Source organism: Epinephelus lanceolatus, chromosome 15, assembly GCF_041903045.1.
Source record: "Epinephelus lanceolatus isolate andai-2023 chromosome 15, ASM4190304v1, whole genome shotgun sequence".
Taxonomy (NCBI): Eukaryota; Metazoa; Chordata; class Actinopteri; order Perciformes; family Serranidae; genus Epinephelus; species Epinephelus lanceolatus.
In genome coordinates this window covers 1,041,259-1,057,492 of record NC_135748.1, presented here as the reverse complement: position 1 = coordinate 1,057,492, position 16,234 = coordinate 1,041,259, and the positions used below count along the sequence as shown (strand labels likewise).

Genomic DNA, 16,234 nt, shown 5'->3' with positions numbered 1-16,234 from the left:
CGCTACAACGAAACTGGCACACATGAGGACCGACCCAGGAAAGGAAGACCAAGAGTCACCTCTGCTTCTGAGGATAAGTTCATCCGAGTCACCAGCCTCAGAAATCGCAAGTTAACAGCAGCTCAGATCAGAGACCAGATGAATGCCACACAGAGTTATAGCAGCAGACCCATCTCTAGAACAACTGTTAAGAGGAGACTGCGCCAATCAGGCCTTCATGGTCAAATAGCTGCTAGGAAACCACTGCTAAGGCAACAAGCAGAAGAGATTTGTTTGGGCCAAGAAACACAAGGAATGGACATTAGACCAGTGGAAATCTGTGCTTTGGTCTGATGAGTCCAAATTTGAGATCTTTGGTTCCAACTGCCGTGTCTTTGTGAGACGCAGAAAAGGTGAACGGATGGATTCCACATGCCTGGTTCCCACTGTGAAGCATGAAGGAGGAGGCGTGATGGTGTGGGAGTGTTTTGCTGGTGACACTGTTGAGGATTTATTCAAAATTGAAGGCACACTGAACCAGCATGGCTACCACAGCATCCTGCAGCGACATGCCATCCCATCCGGTTTGCGTTTAGTTGGACGATCATTTATTTTTCAACAGGACAAAGACCCCAAACACACCTCCAGGCTGTGTAAGGGCTATTTGACCAAGAAGGAGAGTGATGGAGTGCTGCGGCAGATGACCTGGCCTCCACAGTCACCGGACCTGAACCCAATCGAGATGGTTTGGGGTGAGCTGGACCGCAGAGTGAAGGCAAAGGGGCCAACAAGTGCTAAACATCTCTGGGAACTCCTTCAAGACTGTTGGAAAACCATTTCAGGTGACTACCTCTTGAAGCTCATGGAGAGAATGCCAAGAGTGTGCAAAGCAGTAATCAGAGCAAAGGGTGGCTATTTTGAAGAAACTAGAATATAAAACATGTTTTCAGTTATTTCACCTTTTTTTGTTAAGTACATAACTCCACATGTGTTCATTCATAGTTTTGATGCCTTCAGTGAGAATCTACAATGTAAATAGTCATGAAAATAAAGAAAACGCATTGAATGAGAAGGTGTGTCCAAACTTTTGGCCTGTACTGTATGTAGAAGTGATGTTACAATATGCAAATCAGAATCAATACAAAACAAATCTACTGTGTAAATATGTTCAAAATGTTGTTTTACTGAGATTTATGAAATCCAATATGGCCGCCACCTAATGACACCACAATATGCAAATTGGATGAGTTAATTTACTCCTATCACAAACTTTGGGTCATGATGAATAGTTTTCTCATTTACAGTATGCCTTTATCTCTCACCACTTTCAAGCCACAGCCTTTTGAAATGTTGAAATGAAAATGGAATATTTTCCTCAATAAACTCTGGCACCTGAAGAGTTAAAATGGAGATTGTGCCCCTGTCATGTCTGCATGTAAGATGTAGACACGCACAGACATCATAGCTGTGTCCCAATTCAGGGTCTGCATCCTTCGAAGGACGCGGCCTATGTAGCCTCCGAAGGCTAGTCCTTTGGAGGTGCCTCCGAAGGAGTCGTCAGCCGTTGTTAAATGGGACGGTCTAGCCTACGGAGGATTTCCTGGTTGCGTCACCACGTCATGATTCCTGTCGCCCAAGCTCAGGAAAAACACAACAGACGGCAGCGACAAATGGACATACCGGCGATAAAATGGGGCTAGAATTTGTCATTTTGTTTATTTAATTTACTTTTTGATTGAGGAAGAGGAGACACCGGCGGCTCGTTTATCTCTGGCTGGGAGAGAGCCGAGGCGAGGTAAACCTGTTATTTTAACCCACATTAATGTTCATATAGCTAGCGTAGTTCGTGGTAATTAATATACCCGTTAATAAATGATACCATTAAGTGACAAATGCTAGCTATATGTGGTTAATGTCATTTAACCATTACACTTGATACAGGGTTCATATAGGTGCTTAAAATCTTTGAAAATGCTGTAATTTTAATGCTGTATTTTCAAGGTCTGAAAAGTGTTTGAATTTTAGTTTAAATGCTTGAAAGGGCTTCTAAAGTGCTTGAACTGGACCTAGTAAAATGTGTAGGAACCCTGTAAATATCCCTGACTTAATTTCAATATGAAAATGTTTTGTCATTAAACATCAAAACCATGTTGAGAAGCCAAAGTGGATAGATGGACAGATATAGCATTATTTATCCAAGCTATAGCTTTAACTAGAATTGTCTTATTAACCCAAAATTAAATAGCTATTGTTGCTTTGATCATTTATGTACTCCTGATCTTAACCTCCTTTCCCCATCCAGACCAGGCCCCTGTACTGCAGAATAAACCTGGCTGTTCCGGTGCTGCAAAACTTCTTTAATCATGGTGACACAAGGCAAGATTTCAGGCTGAGCAGAGTCCCTGGAGGTGCTGCTGGACACGTTTTACATCATTTTATATTTGTTCTCTGTAAATAGTGATTTCTGCTGATCTTTTGTAGTTGTACATGTTAAGAATGCCCACTTGTAAACTTGTAAATAGTTAGAAATGTTCAGAGTGTATCTTTGTAAATACTTGGTTATCAAAGAAAAAAATAAATTCTGTTGTCACTGAAAAGTAGTTCAAACGTTTACTCTAGTTGTAAATAAGAAATGGAACTGATAATGTATAATCCCTCCTGTCGCTGGCCCTGGCTGCCTCTCCTCATCCTCCTCCTCATGCTGCTCACCCACTACAGCACCTGGCCCTGGTGTGTCCTCAGGGATGGAGGCAATTAGGACAGGAGGGGCAATGGAAGGCCTCTGTCCTAAACCCTCATCCTTGAGGACAAACCAGGGCCAGGTGGCAGCAGTGGGCTTCCTGCCGACCCCCTGACCTGTCCCTGGATCTTTGCATTCCTAAGGGAGAGGAAATCAATCACAACAGCAGCAATTTTCTGCAAAGTATTTATTAAAAAAGTCTTGAAAAAGAAGTGCATCATGGACTCAAAAAGAAGTATGTTTGAGGTGCTCTTTGGAATGGGATTCATGTAGTCATAAAGAAACAAAGAAAAAACTCCAAGGCCTTGGAGTTTTTCTCCCAAAGCAGTTAAATGCCTTTATTCTTATGGCATGGTCATATAAACCTTAAAAACACAGTCCATCGACACGTTTCAGCATCAAGCCTTCATCAGGAAGTCAAACAGATTCAAGGAATAAAGAATAAAGGCACTGTAACTACTATGGGAGAGTGCCTTGGAGTTTTTTCTGCATTTCTTTATCAAAGTTTTATCACATACTTTATTTATTTGTATTTTTTTAAATTTGTCCCACGTTTTTTGCCTGTTGAGGCTCCACTCTTCCCTCCAGGACCATTTTATGAAGGATTGTTCTAAACAAGAGAGAAGCATGACAAAAGGTAAACACATATGATCACAAAAGGTGACATCAGGACAGATAAAAAACTCCCACCCCACCTAAAAACAACATTCACTTATTGTGATCTTAAGATTATATTTGTACTTTGGTTTTTATACAGGATTTGGGTTAATTTAAGAAAACCTTTACATACAAATATGTATAGAGTACAAATGGGCTATTTATTATTGCCTTAACAGGTACCTCTATTCGAGTGTGGCTTTATTCCTGGCCCCTGTGAACAGGTGGTCATTTTCACCACGGAGTTTAATAAACTCCTCCGTTTGCTCCTTGCTCCCTACAACAAAATGAAACGTAAGACATATTTTCTGTTATGTCAATAGGCAAAATGATTGTTCTATATAATAACGATAATAACAATAATGCTTCTGAAGTTAGCTCTTTATTCAATCCAAATGTTTACAGTCTTACAGCCTAGAAATACAGCGGGTCTCACAACCTATCCTCTCATTAACTTTATATTTGTTCATTGTGGTGCGTTTATGCACCTGATGTGAGGTATAAAGAGCCTACAGCGTCTCCACAGTTACAATAAGATATAAGAGCTTGTAACAATTGAAAGTGAAGCGGTTAGGTTTTACCGTTACCGTTACTTTTAAAGGCTAACTGAGCTCCTCGTATCAACAGGTTAGCCTTAAGCTAACGTTACATCACGAAGCTGGCTACCATCACTAACGTCATGTATTTAAACAGCCATTTAGAGGTTTTAAGGCCCCTTGAACTTCTGGCGTTAAGTAAAAATCCGTTACTTACATTTTAAGGTGTATTTGGTGCTGCTACCGGTGCCAGTACTTGCCGCCATTGTAAAGAAAACTCTGTGTTGAACAGAGGCGCGCAAAGAATCTTGGGATATGGGAGGCCACGAAGGATAGTTGCGGTGCATCCTCCGAATACAGGGAAAAGGAGGGCGCATTTGTTGGCTGCATTTGGAGGAGCCTTCGAATTTGGATGAATTGGGACAGCCTTCGCGCAGCGTTGTGACGTAAGTGGCCTTCAAATTCGCCCTTCGAAGGATGCAGACTCTCAATTGGGACACAGCTCATGTTTCTGTGAGTTTGTGTGTGACAGCAGTTGCCATGGTAATTAAGTAAGTGCACCTAGCAGAAGAGCAGAGAGACACAGACAGAACACAGAGAAGAGACCTCTTTTAGTGGAGATTTAACTCCTCGAACAAGTTCATCCCATTCCCAAACTGTTGGTCCAATCATCAAAATAATGTGATGGTGAGACAGATAAAGTTATACAGAAGATCTGTTTAGCAGCAGTTGAGGTGGCATGTGTGCGTCTTTAAAGCCGATACAATAAATGGTGTAGGGGGAGATGTTTTTTTTAAGACCACATTTGAGGCGAAATCTTACTTTGAAAGAGCAAATAGCTCACTTCCTGTTGGATTTAGGTCATGGGTGTCAGCACGTGATTTGTAGGTCGAACACGCCAGTTTTGGTTTGATCTTTCTAAGACATTCCTACGGGCTGCAGTGGCCATTTTAGTGTGCCTAGGTGGCGCTAGAGAGCCCATTTTGCCACTTTAGGGGTTAATAATGTGTATTTGCTGTTTTAATTGAAGATTCCGCCTGGCGTAATCTGTCCTTTAAAGACTGTGAGACACAGATACAGAGAGCTGTGTGGCCGTGTCTGTGTGTGCAGCCGTTGTCATGGTGATTAATGACTTGCCTGCACCTGAGGGGCACACAGAGAGCTCATGAGAGAGCAGATCAGCAAAGGCTGTTTAATATGAGTTTGAACTCCTCGAACAAGTTCTTCTAATTCCCAAACCATTGGTCCAATCATGAAAATAAAGTGATGGTGAGAGAGAGCCACTTCTCGTGAACGCACGTGTCATGTTTTATATCTCTAGAGTCAAAAATGTGGTCACACGAGCGAATTTAAAATGTGTTGCACCTTAGCTGTTTTCCAGAAATTTCTCCTCTCAGTTTACATGGGAGTGAATGAGAAAAAAATCAGAGCTCCCTTCGCTTTGGAGCCACTCAGCAAAAATGTGTACATGTGACAGATTCCATGTCAACATATCTGTGACCTGTGTTTTTTGGTATAAATTTTGTATGTACAGTGGAAATTGTGGTCATGGCAGCAAGTGAAAGACAAAAGTTTTAGACGTTTTTTAGACCCCTCTCCACTCTAGCTCACAGCATCCCGTGCAATACACACTGTGCTGCTAAATCCTGAACTGCTTCAATGTCATCTCATTTTTTTTTTTTTCTGAGGGAAACCCCGCAAAAGAAACAGGGGTTCCTGCGCAAAATGCTGACATTAGGCTCATTCAAGATGAACTGCGCCTCGCCTGAATAGTAGACGAGAGCAGGCGGCCCCACCGGGGGGCGGTGACAAAAAGCTGCAGTGAAGTCGGACAGTTTCCCGACAGTTTCCAGCAGTCTTCAGTCCGTGCAGAAAGTCACAGACACACTAACATCCTGTCTGGAATGATGTCAATTCATTAAAAAAGTGATCAGACCCATATATCAGTTTGTTTTCACCATCAGTCATACAACATGTTTTCTGTTCACAGAATAAACCTTCAGGTCAGACAAATACAATCTTAATCTCTACAATTCAACACAAATGAGTAGTTTATCTAAAATGTCATATTGTTGAGTCGACATCTGAACCAATGAGCTGTTAGATCAGGTGAGAGCCAGGCGGTGCAGTCGGTGGAGAGCAACTGCCATGGAGAAGGTTTCCCCTTCTTCTGGCTCTGACTGCCCTGCTGATCCGCCACCCAGCCAGGTAAGCTGTTTACACATTGCATGAACACTGTAGAGGTCAAAACAGGAGGACAGTTTTTAAAGAGGTTTGTTTTCCTTCCTACAGACCTTCCATATGAAGCGTCAGGTTGGTGGTAGGTTGGTGTTTTTTTTTTGTAGGATGTTGATGTAGAATTTTTTTTTATATTTCTAAAACATATGCCGCAACAAAGTGAGTGCTGCGTTTTAATGGTTTTTGATTTTTATTCTGTCTTGATAGGTTCCGGCAACACCTGTGCCTGCCCCTGTGACCGAGTCTGCCTCCAAGGCCGGCCCAGCAGTCCAGGAGGTGTGTTTCATTTTAAATATAATGTTACTTATTGATGATTTTAGGAAGCAGTAACATGTCGTCTTTCATTGTATTATTTAGTAAAACCTCATATTTTGTTTTTGTGCCAGGTGCAGGTCACAGCCCAGCCATCCGTGGAGGTGGTGGAGGAGGTTGCTGCAGCATGCCTTGCCGTGCCGATGGAGTTTAGCTTTAGCCACGGTGACACAGTGTTGGGTGAAGCAGGCGTGACTGAGGGTGAACACTAAGGTGACTGAAATCGGTGCCTGGAATTGGGCCTGGCGGCTCCCGACCTCGTCCTCCTTGTTTCTTCTAAAATGTCATTTGCTGTTAATTCAGTAGCTTAGGTTCGGCTGGCAGATACTTAGAAAAACACTGGAGATAGGCAGAATCTGGTGCAATTGAGTTTATTGTGTTCACAGGCAACAACACAGACAAACTCACGAGTCAGCCTCCGGAGGACGACTGAAAAACTGCTCTCAGCGCTCTGGCTTATATGCTGGTGGAGGTCGAGGAGATCTCCACCCATTTCTGTAGTCCTTCCCATTTCGACCCGTTTTTACTGGTAGCAGACTTTTGCCTTTATTCCTGCTCAAGCTGGAATCTGCCACCAGTATTTCCGGGGCCACTCTCACTCTATTTTTTTAAAAACCCATGTGATCTGTGGGGACTCACATGCTACAGTTCCTCGTGACACAATCATTTGAATGTATGTGTGACCTTTATATAAACTCCTAAGTGCATTAAGCAGTACAATCAAGTGAGTGTGCTATCTTCTTCACACAGCACGTGGTAACTTGTATGAGTGTCACTATAAGTTCACAACACCATGTGAGTGTAGGTTAATGCATTATATCATTACACAGCGCGTGATAGGTTATGTGTGTCAATAAGAGTTCACAGCTGAGATGTCACTAAGAGTTCACACTGTTATATTGCATATTACACATGAATGCAGGATTCGTTTTTGCAAACGTCTACACACTAACATGGTTATATAGCTATTTGTATCTCATCCAACTTATATGGTCTCATATCTGATGAGGGTTTTGACTTTTACACTACATTCCCCCCTTTGGGGCTCCATAGTCCCACACGACACTTTTTAAATCACAGAAGAAGGGGTGAAAATATATATATTCCCCCTTTGGGACTATATAGTCCCATAACATTAGCTTAAGATTTGTTAGCACCATACATAATATCATTTTCCAGTGATTATATCCGTAAATCAGTAGTAGATATCACACATATATCACACATAAGTCACAGAGAATGAGCGCTAGCCTGATAATGTCATCTTGTGGCATAAGGGTGTAGAATGACATTCATATACAGTGACTACAGTCAGTACAACATGTGCTACAAAGGATACCTGATGATTTTCACATAACGCGGGCCTGGAGTGGCAATAGTCCAATCTGGAGTAAGAACAGGCCAATCTACTCCTTGCCCTGGACCCATCTGGGTTTGACCTCCCTGACTGGAGGTATTGGCAGTTGGGTTGAGTGATTCTGGGCAGGTTCCCATGTAGCTGGGGCTTGCAACTGGTTCTGGGTTAGGGCAGGACAGTAGATAGCGGATCAGGTTGGTCGATGGAGGGTGGTTCAGTGTCTGGATCGCTGGCTGTGGGGTGTGGAGTTGATTGTAGAGCTCATCCAGTGGCAACTCAGGGGGATGGGCTGGCGGTGGAAGGCCGGTCCCGGGGTAGGTTTGAGGGTGAGGGGGTCTCATCACATGTGGTCCCTACTGCTGGTACCAGAACACAGACTGGTCTCCCTGGTTCTGCTGGTCTGGATGTGGTGTTCTCCAAGACCCAGCCATGTTCTGCTTTATCTTAAAGGTGTAGAGGACATTTTAGTGCATTCTCCCTATAATAGTTTTTACTCCTTCCTATTTACTCTTAGGTTTACGCTACACATAAGCCATGCAAGAAGGATTAGTATGTTAGTGATAATGAAGCTTAAGTATTGGTGAGCAATAGTATTGGTCTGGTGACAGCAAAGGTACCAGGGTCTTCTTATGCAATTTCGTCATACACTTCTTTTGCTGACTTAGTTCTCTGGCCATATTGAGCAGTTCCCAATGCTCTGTCTTGTAGCATTATCTCATACTGGTTTCTACATTTTCCACCTGAGCCCTCCTCTTGTTTTTTAATGAGCTGTCTTTGGGAACCAGTCATGTCTTCATAAGATTCAGCGCCGGTGGGCCGCGGCCCTTGGTCTATTACGACAAATTGTCCTGTAACACTTGTCATTGTTCGCTTGATTACAATCCGCACCAGGGGAAGAACACAGCAGGCTATCATGAGAAGGGCCAACACAACAATTCCCAATAACATTCCCATCATTTTTAATATCTTTTCAGGGGATAATGTTGATAACCAGTCCCACATTGAGGGGATCCTGGTGTTCCAGTTTGAGTGTTGTACATGCTGATCTCGTAAGGTGCGCATGCCTTCCAAAGCTTTGGTCAAATTGCCACCCTCCCCCGTGTGCATTGGAATGACAGTACAACAGTTTTCCCCTATTATGTCACAGACGCCTTGATCATGGGCTAGCAGGGTCTCAATGACAAGTCTGTTCTGTACCGTCATTAGGGATGTGGCATGTAACTGCTCGTTTACTCCTTCAAGGGCCCTTATAGTCCACTTCACAAATCTTTGTTGGTTATACCACAAATAATTTACCCAACGGCTATTACGGGCTATATATTGAGCGTTCACTACAGTTCCCCAAATTGGTCATGAGCCCAATACCCTGCCTGTCTCTATCCATTCATCTGCTATAGCCTGTTGGTCCCTAGGGACTCCTTGTGGTATCTGGTCCCATGTAATGTATACACTAGCATCCTCCTCCCAGGAACATCCCTGAGGTTCAGATGACCTACGGCGTCTCGCTGGGGTGCTGTTAGTTAAACTGAGTATCGTAATTGGTCCTGTTAACATTGCTGGGGCGCAGAGTCCCATCCAATTGGCTGGCAGTACTGCTTTTACCTGAAGGTCATTTTCACATATCCAAAATATGTCCGCCAACGGAGTGGTACCATTGGTCAAGTTTAGTACCCAAATCCAGGTGGTATCATTATAATTTTGGCCTAGAACTATAGAATCATCACCCCCATTGACCACCTGGTGGCATTGGATTTTGGCTTCTCGGGTTGTATTACATACCTTCTGTGCCTCTGAGAGCTGCAGTGTACCTGCTGACGAGGACACATTTCCTATGATCTTTTCATACCTGCATTGAATCAGCCTCTCCGTCTCCTGGGAAGTGTTAGTGTGGGTGGCATTGCTCAGCCAATGTTCTATCTTGTTTCCTCGTGCTACGCAAAATGGGAATATGAGGTCTGGTGTCAAATGTACTACTGGAGGTACCTGGAATTCTTGTTGGAACTGATCAGAGGCATTTTTAAGATTTTCTGGACAGATTGCCGTTGTGTTGGTCCATCTCTCTCTACCCGCTGCCATCCACATGACACATGCAGCAAAACATTTATCCTGCTTCCAGCAATTATCTATGTCTGGGAGAGGCCTCACTCTAGGTAGGCCCCTCCTTCTGTGGCATGCTACACACGTAACATTGGTTACCTGTTTAGCAGAGTATTCCAGCCATTGATAGAAGGCATTGGACTTCCAAGTGGAGGTTCTTACTAATTCCACCCATTGCACTGGCACATCTCTTGGCTTCCTTGGGGATCTGGGGCCTAATTGAAGCCATTGTCGTGCCACTTTTAGGGATATAGTGAACCCTACTTCCATATTAGTACAACCTCTCATACTACACCAAACTCTTGCTGTCACCATTCCTTCCACGCTACAGCGCAATCCTGTGGATCGTCCATGCAGTCTAATGTTTCCTGGGCCCTCCACCAATACATCATCGTAAGCATGTGATTTATAGTAGGTTAGTCGTATTGTTTCCCTGTAAGGTAGCTTTCCCTGTTTTGCAGCCAAAGCTCCTAGCACCAGCAAGCACTCGCCTTTCTCTTTCTGGTCTCCTTTACCCTGTGCTACTCCCTCACTCTGGTGTACTCTTGTTGCGATTAGCAATAGGGTTAGTATTATTACAGCTACTGTGCCTACTTTAGCTCCTCGTTGCATGCTGACTGAACCCTTAAGTCTGCCGAGGGGCTGGTCCCTCTCCGGGGTCTGAGTCTCTTGTGTCTGTGTCTCTTGAGTTTGAGTCTGAGTCTGAGCTTGAGCTTGAGCTTGAGTTTGAGTCTGAGTCTGAGCTTGAGCTTGAGTTTGACCTCTCTGGGTCTCTTGCTTCGCCTGTTTCTGAGCTAGGGCTTTCCTCTCTTTCTTCTCCTTCTGTCTCTGCTCCCACTCCCTCCGATCCTTCTGCCTCTGCTGCCACCTCTCTCTCTGCACTTGTCCCTTCATGATTTGTCCTGTCACTAGCAGGTGATGACTCATGAGACTGAGGTTGGCTGTCAGTCCGGGGGGATGAGGAGCCTCCCTCTGAAGAGCTCTCTGCTCCTGTTGATACCCTCTCTGGTAAGGACCCACTGCTCTCACTCTGGGCTGAACCGCTGCTGTCACTCTGGGCTCTCTGTGCCCTGCGTCTCTGTGCCACGTGCGTAGACCTTCTTGTCCCCTGTTCCTGTGGGGAGGCATCGCCATCCCCTTCTGGTTGGTCCCTTATTGCCCTTGGGGCGGCTTCGCCGTCCCCTTGTGGCTCTGGAGTTACTGCTCTCTGTCTGGCTCTAGGTCGGGGAACAGGTGGTCTCTCTGGGGTGTTAGCTCTGCAGCAGTGGTTAAGATGGAACCAAACGTCCTTACCTTCGACTTTCAAGGCAGTTGGTGTGGCTAATATGACCTTGTATGGACCTTCCCTTCGCGGTTGGTCCCACTTTCTTTTGAACACCTTGACGTACACCTGTTCTCCTGGCCGTATTCTCTGGAGGTCTGCAGGGATGTCGACCCCTCTGTCCTCTGTGGCTCCTTTCACCTGCTGGAACACAGCCCTGTGGATACGAGTTAGACTTCGTAAGTATTCAAACATTTCACCTTGCAACTGTTCCAGGGACGGTCCCTCATAGGGACCTCTTAAGTATGGTAGCGGCATGGGCCGGCCCGTAAGCATTTCATGCGGTGTTAGATGCGTGACTCGGCTGGCTTGTGAGCGCATAGACATTAGTGCAAGTGGTAAAGCATCCACCCAGTTAAGCTTATTTCTGCTGTCTGCCACTATCTTGGCTATTTTTGTTTTCAAGATGCCATTTGCCCTTTCTACCGCTCCCTGCGATTGGGGATGGTAAACGCAGCCAAATTTTTGTTTGATTCCTAATTGCTTTAGTGTCTCTTGTATGACATTGGACACAAAGTGGCTGCTGTTGTCTGATGATATGGTGTCTGGCATTCCAAATCTCGGGAAAACTTCACACACAAAAACACAAAAATTTTGCGACTGTTTTGTGATCTGATTTTGCAGTGGCTTTTGCCTCCACCCACCTACTATATCTACATATGACCACTAAAACGTATCTCAGTCCCCTTACTCTTGACTGTGGTCCCATGTCTATATAGTCCATCATGAGATGTCTGAATGGTCCGTCTGGGGGTGGTATATGTGCCAATGGGGCCGAAAAAACTTTCCTGATGTTGTATTCTGCGCAAACGTCACATTCATTTAGTACTCTATCCACCGTGGCTGCCATGAATGGCGACCACCATACTGCTTGCAGTTTCCTTAGGATCTCCCCCCTTGTGCAATGGTCACTACCATGCGCCCAAATTATTGCATGTCTTAGTAGTAAAGTTGGTAGTACAAAGCGGCCATGGGCATCCAGCCAAACACCATGCAGTGGACCCCGTGTTGGGCCCGTTTGCGTATTCTTAATAGCTCCCCTTTTTACCCATAAACGTTTCTCAGCCTCTTCTACTCTATCTCGAGCGGCTATAAGGGAGGGCAAGGATGTGAGAGGTTCGCAATCTTGTATGGTTAATATGGGCGCCATTACTGCCCCTATTGCTGCTTGTTTGGCTGCCTCATCTGCAAGATTATTGCCTGTAGCTATCAGTGTGTTGGTCTTTTGGTGGGCTGGACATTTAATGACAGCTAGGGCTGTGGGAAGCGACATGGCTTCTAACAGATCGAGGATGGCAGCTCCATGAGTTACAGGGGTGCCATCAGCTCTGCGAAATCCCCTTTGTTTCCAAATGTTAGCGTGAACATGGCACACACCATAGGCATACACAGAGTCCGTGTAGACGTTTAGCGATTTTGCTGCAGCTAATTTACATGCTTCTGTCAACACTTTTATCTCTGCGAGTTGGGCTGAGCAGGGCTGAGCAAGCTTACGTGCCTGTAGTGTGGCGAAGGTTTGGTAGTCATTTTTGAGCTGAATAATCCCGTAGCCTGCATGGCTACCAGTGGCGTCACGAAAACATGAGCCATCCACGAACAATGTGAGGTCGGCAGGAATTGGCTGATTATGCAGGTCCTCTCTAGCCCGCATAAACTTGTCTGTGTCATGAATGCAGTCATGTGGAGTACCTTCTGTTGGCAAAATCAGTTTAGTGCCGGGGTTAATGACGGTGCAGCGCTGAATATTGAGTTCAGGGGCTGACAGGATTACCTCATAGCCTGTGCGTCTGGCTTGTGTTAAGACGAATCGTGGACTAGTCAGTAGTGCATGAATTTGGTGGGAAGTATACAGTGTCACAGGATGTCCCATGGTCAGTGATGAAGCTTTCTGGAAGGCAAAGACAGCGGCTGCCAGCCCCTGATAGCAGGGTGGCAGGCCAGCCTCGATGTTGTCCAGTTTAGTACTATAATATGCCAATGGCTGTTTACCTGTGGGTGTGTCTTGCATCAGGACGGCACAGGCAAAGCCTGATTTTTCTGCAACATAGAGATGAAAAGGTTTAGCATAGTTTGGCGTCCCTAAAGCGGGAGCGGACTGCATGTCTATTTTCAGGGCTTGGAACGCACCTTCTGCTTCCTCTGTCCATGTTAACTGTGCTGTGTTATTTGTTTGTCCTGCTGCTCTTATCAGAGCCCTGAGGGGAGCAGTTTTTATAGCATAGTCACAGATCCAAGGTCTGCTGTAGCCTGTCATGCCCAGAAAAGATAACATTTGGCCCACCGTTTGCGGTTGAGGGGCCTTAATCACTGCCTCTAACTGGGATGGTGCAATACACCTTTTGTCCCCACAGAGTCTTCTCCCCAAGTACTCTACTGACTGTTGGCAGAACTGTAGTTTAGTTTTACTGACTTTGTGTCCGCCTTCTGCTAAGGCCGTGAGCACTGCAATAGAGTCTTTTTCACATTGTTCTTTTGTAGGACTGCAAATGAGCAGATCATCTACATATTGCAATACTGTGCTTTGCACGTTCAAACTGGCGAGGTCTTGTGTCAACACACGATTAAAGATAGATGGGGAATCCAAATACCCTTGGGCCAACCTGGTATAGGTATATTGTTGATTCTCATACGTGAAAGCGAACAAATACTGAGAATCTGGATGTAGTGGTACGCTGAAGAAAGCTGAACACAAATCAGTGACTGTGTACCACTGGGTGTCTGGTGGGATGTTGGAAAGCAACGTGTGTGGGTCTGGCACAAGTGGTACTTCTCCGTCTACTACCGCGTTAACAGCTCGCAGATCATGAACTAAACGGTAGTCTGGTGAATTTGGTTTCTTGATGGGAAAAATGGGTGTGTTACAGGGGCTTCTAGTTTTTACCAAAACTCCTGCTTCAATCAAGCCTTGGATTGTTGATCTGATACCGTCAATTACATGCTGTTTGAGAGTGTACTGTTGCTGATATGGTAAGTTAACGTGTGGTTTTAGCTTAATGTGAACTGGTTGCGCTGATTTTATCAAACCTACATCAGTCTTGTGTGCTGTCCATAACTGAGATGGAACTTTGCTTAGCATGTCCTCATGTTCTGCGGTGACTGCCATTTGTGTGGGTGTGCCTCCATCTACTACCACTTTGTCTGCTAAAACCTCATCACCTACTTTGACTGAGATCCTGATGAACTGCTTATCTTTAGAAATGTGAATGTACCTGTTGTTTGTGGACACCCACTCTTGCACCTGCAGGGCACGCCTGACCATAGGACCGAGATGATGAGACTCATAATCTTTGGCCACTAAAAGCGTGACGTGCGGTGTAGACTTTGGTACTTGAAACCATCCAGATAATTCTTCCGGTAGGCGGACAGCCGCTGCCACGCACTCCGGCCCCAAAAACATGTCTTCACTGGTGATGAGATATGGTTTTTTATTGATCCCTGCATCCCAACACTCCTGGTAATCTACATGAGTCTGATCTCTGTCATACATGAGCGTGCAATGCAGCTGCAGAGTGGGGGTATGTGTGGTGTCATAGTGCATGCGAATCCATCTCTCCCACTCAGTCCATTTCTGTTTAAGGTGTGAGTCTTCTGGTGTCAGCTGAAGACAGTAGGCCAGGGCTTGTTGTTTGTCTGTGGTACCTTGGGGCAGTTGTGACATCATGCTTTGTGGGGGTTCATCTGGGAAGTCCAGGTACAGTCCATCTTGGGTACACATGATTTTTGCTTTTAATGTGCATAGAATGTCTCTTCCTAGCAAGTTTACTGGGGTATGGGCTGAGTATAGCAAAGGTGCACATATGACTTTGCCTGCAATGAGCATTGGAACGGGCTCCGTTAGCGGTATGATCTGTGATTTCCCAGAGAAGCCTATGGTCTTTATGGATGACTTAGAGAGGGGGAACCCGGAGCCTTCTTTTCCAATGCATGAGTATGTGGCTCCTGTGTCAACCATAAAAGGATATTCACGGTCATGGATAACAACAGGTACGATGGGTTCCTCATGTGACTGTAGCGATATAGCTGGTAACATTAGTTCCCCCTCAGGCTCCTCTGGGCACCCCTACCAGGGTTGTGGCTGTTCCATGCTGGGCCAGTTCTGTGCTGGACCTTCCCATGGGTTGCTAGGACATTGGGCCCGTATATGGCCTGGTTGACCACACCCCCAGCATTGATTGTCAGGTGGAGCCGGGTTAGCTCCTGGATAGCCTGCTCCTACGTGTGGTGGGCCTGGTGGCTGGTTGGGTGCATCCTGGAAGACATGGTGGTTCCCTGGTATGTAGTTTCTGCCTCCTTTCCATCCTCCCCTGAAGTTTGTAGACTGAGCATTTCCTCCAGGTCCCCCACGGCCCCGCCCTCTGGGGGTTCGCTGATTGCCACCACCTCTTGGTATTTGCTGGTAATAATAATGGTGATGTGTGGCGTTGGTAGGGGTGTCTTTCCCTGTTGCATTGGGGTCAGTGGGGGGTGGCTGCAGAGGTGCTTGGGGCTGGATGGTTGGAGGAGCTGCTTGGGTCGCTGCCACCACGGGAGCTTGGATTTTAGATTTCTCTTTTTCCTTTTTGACCAGCTTGCTCAGTTCTCCCAGCTGCAGCTGGGTCAATTTGTTGACTAGTTGTTTGTCTTCTTCATCCTTTTTCTTTCTGTCTTTTCTGTAGAGCTCAACATGGTGGACGATGTGTTCTGAGAACAGTGGCCAGTCCATTTTCATTAGTCCCACCACATCTTCCAAACGTCGCTGTACACTCTCTGGCATGGTCTTCTTAACCATCATTTTGAATAGGCTTTGAGTGGTTTTATTGGCATTCCATGCTTCTCCTGTTTCTTCTTTCCATTTCTTTTGGAAGGTGTGTAGGAACTTAGAGGGACATTCGTCTTCTCCCAGCGTTTCCCCTTCCAACCTGGATGGGTCTCTCTTTGCCGGGTAGTGTTTTCTCAACTGGCGCCACACCTTGGAGCGGTAATGCCCAAAGTCCACATCGTCGCTGTAATTGTTTCCA

General features: G+C 45.5%; 1 protein-coding gene across 3 annotated transcripts in view; it reads left to right on the top strand.

Moving 5' to 3' along the window:
• Positions 1–1,042: 1,042 nt before the first annotated feature.
• LOC117267587 (uncharacterized) overlaps positions 1,043–16,234 on the top strand; it is a 36,619-nt gene continuing 21,427 nt past the window's right edge. For all 3 annotated transcript variants that reach the window (XR_013493315.1, XM_078174857.1, XM_078174856.1), the window contains exons 1-3: positions 1,043–6,232; positions 6,358–6,426; positions 6,537–6,675. The gene's annotated coding sequence lies outside the window, so the exon portion shown is untranslated. The remainder of the gene's footprint in view (positions 6,233–6,357; positions 6,427–6,536; positions 6,676–16,234) is intronic.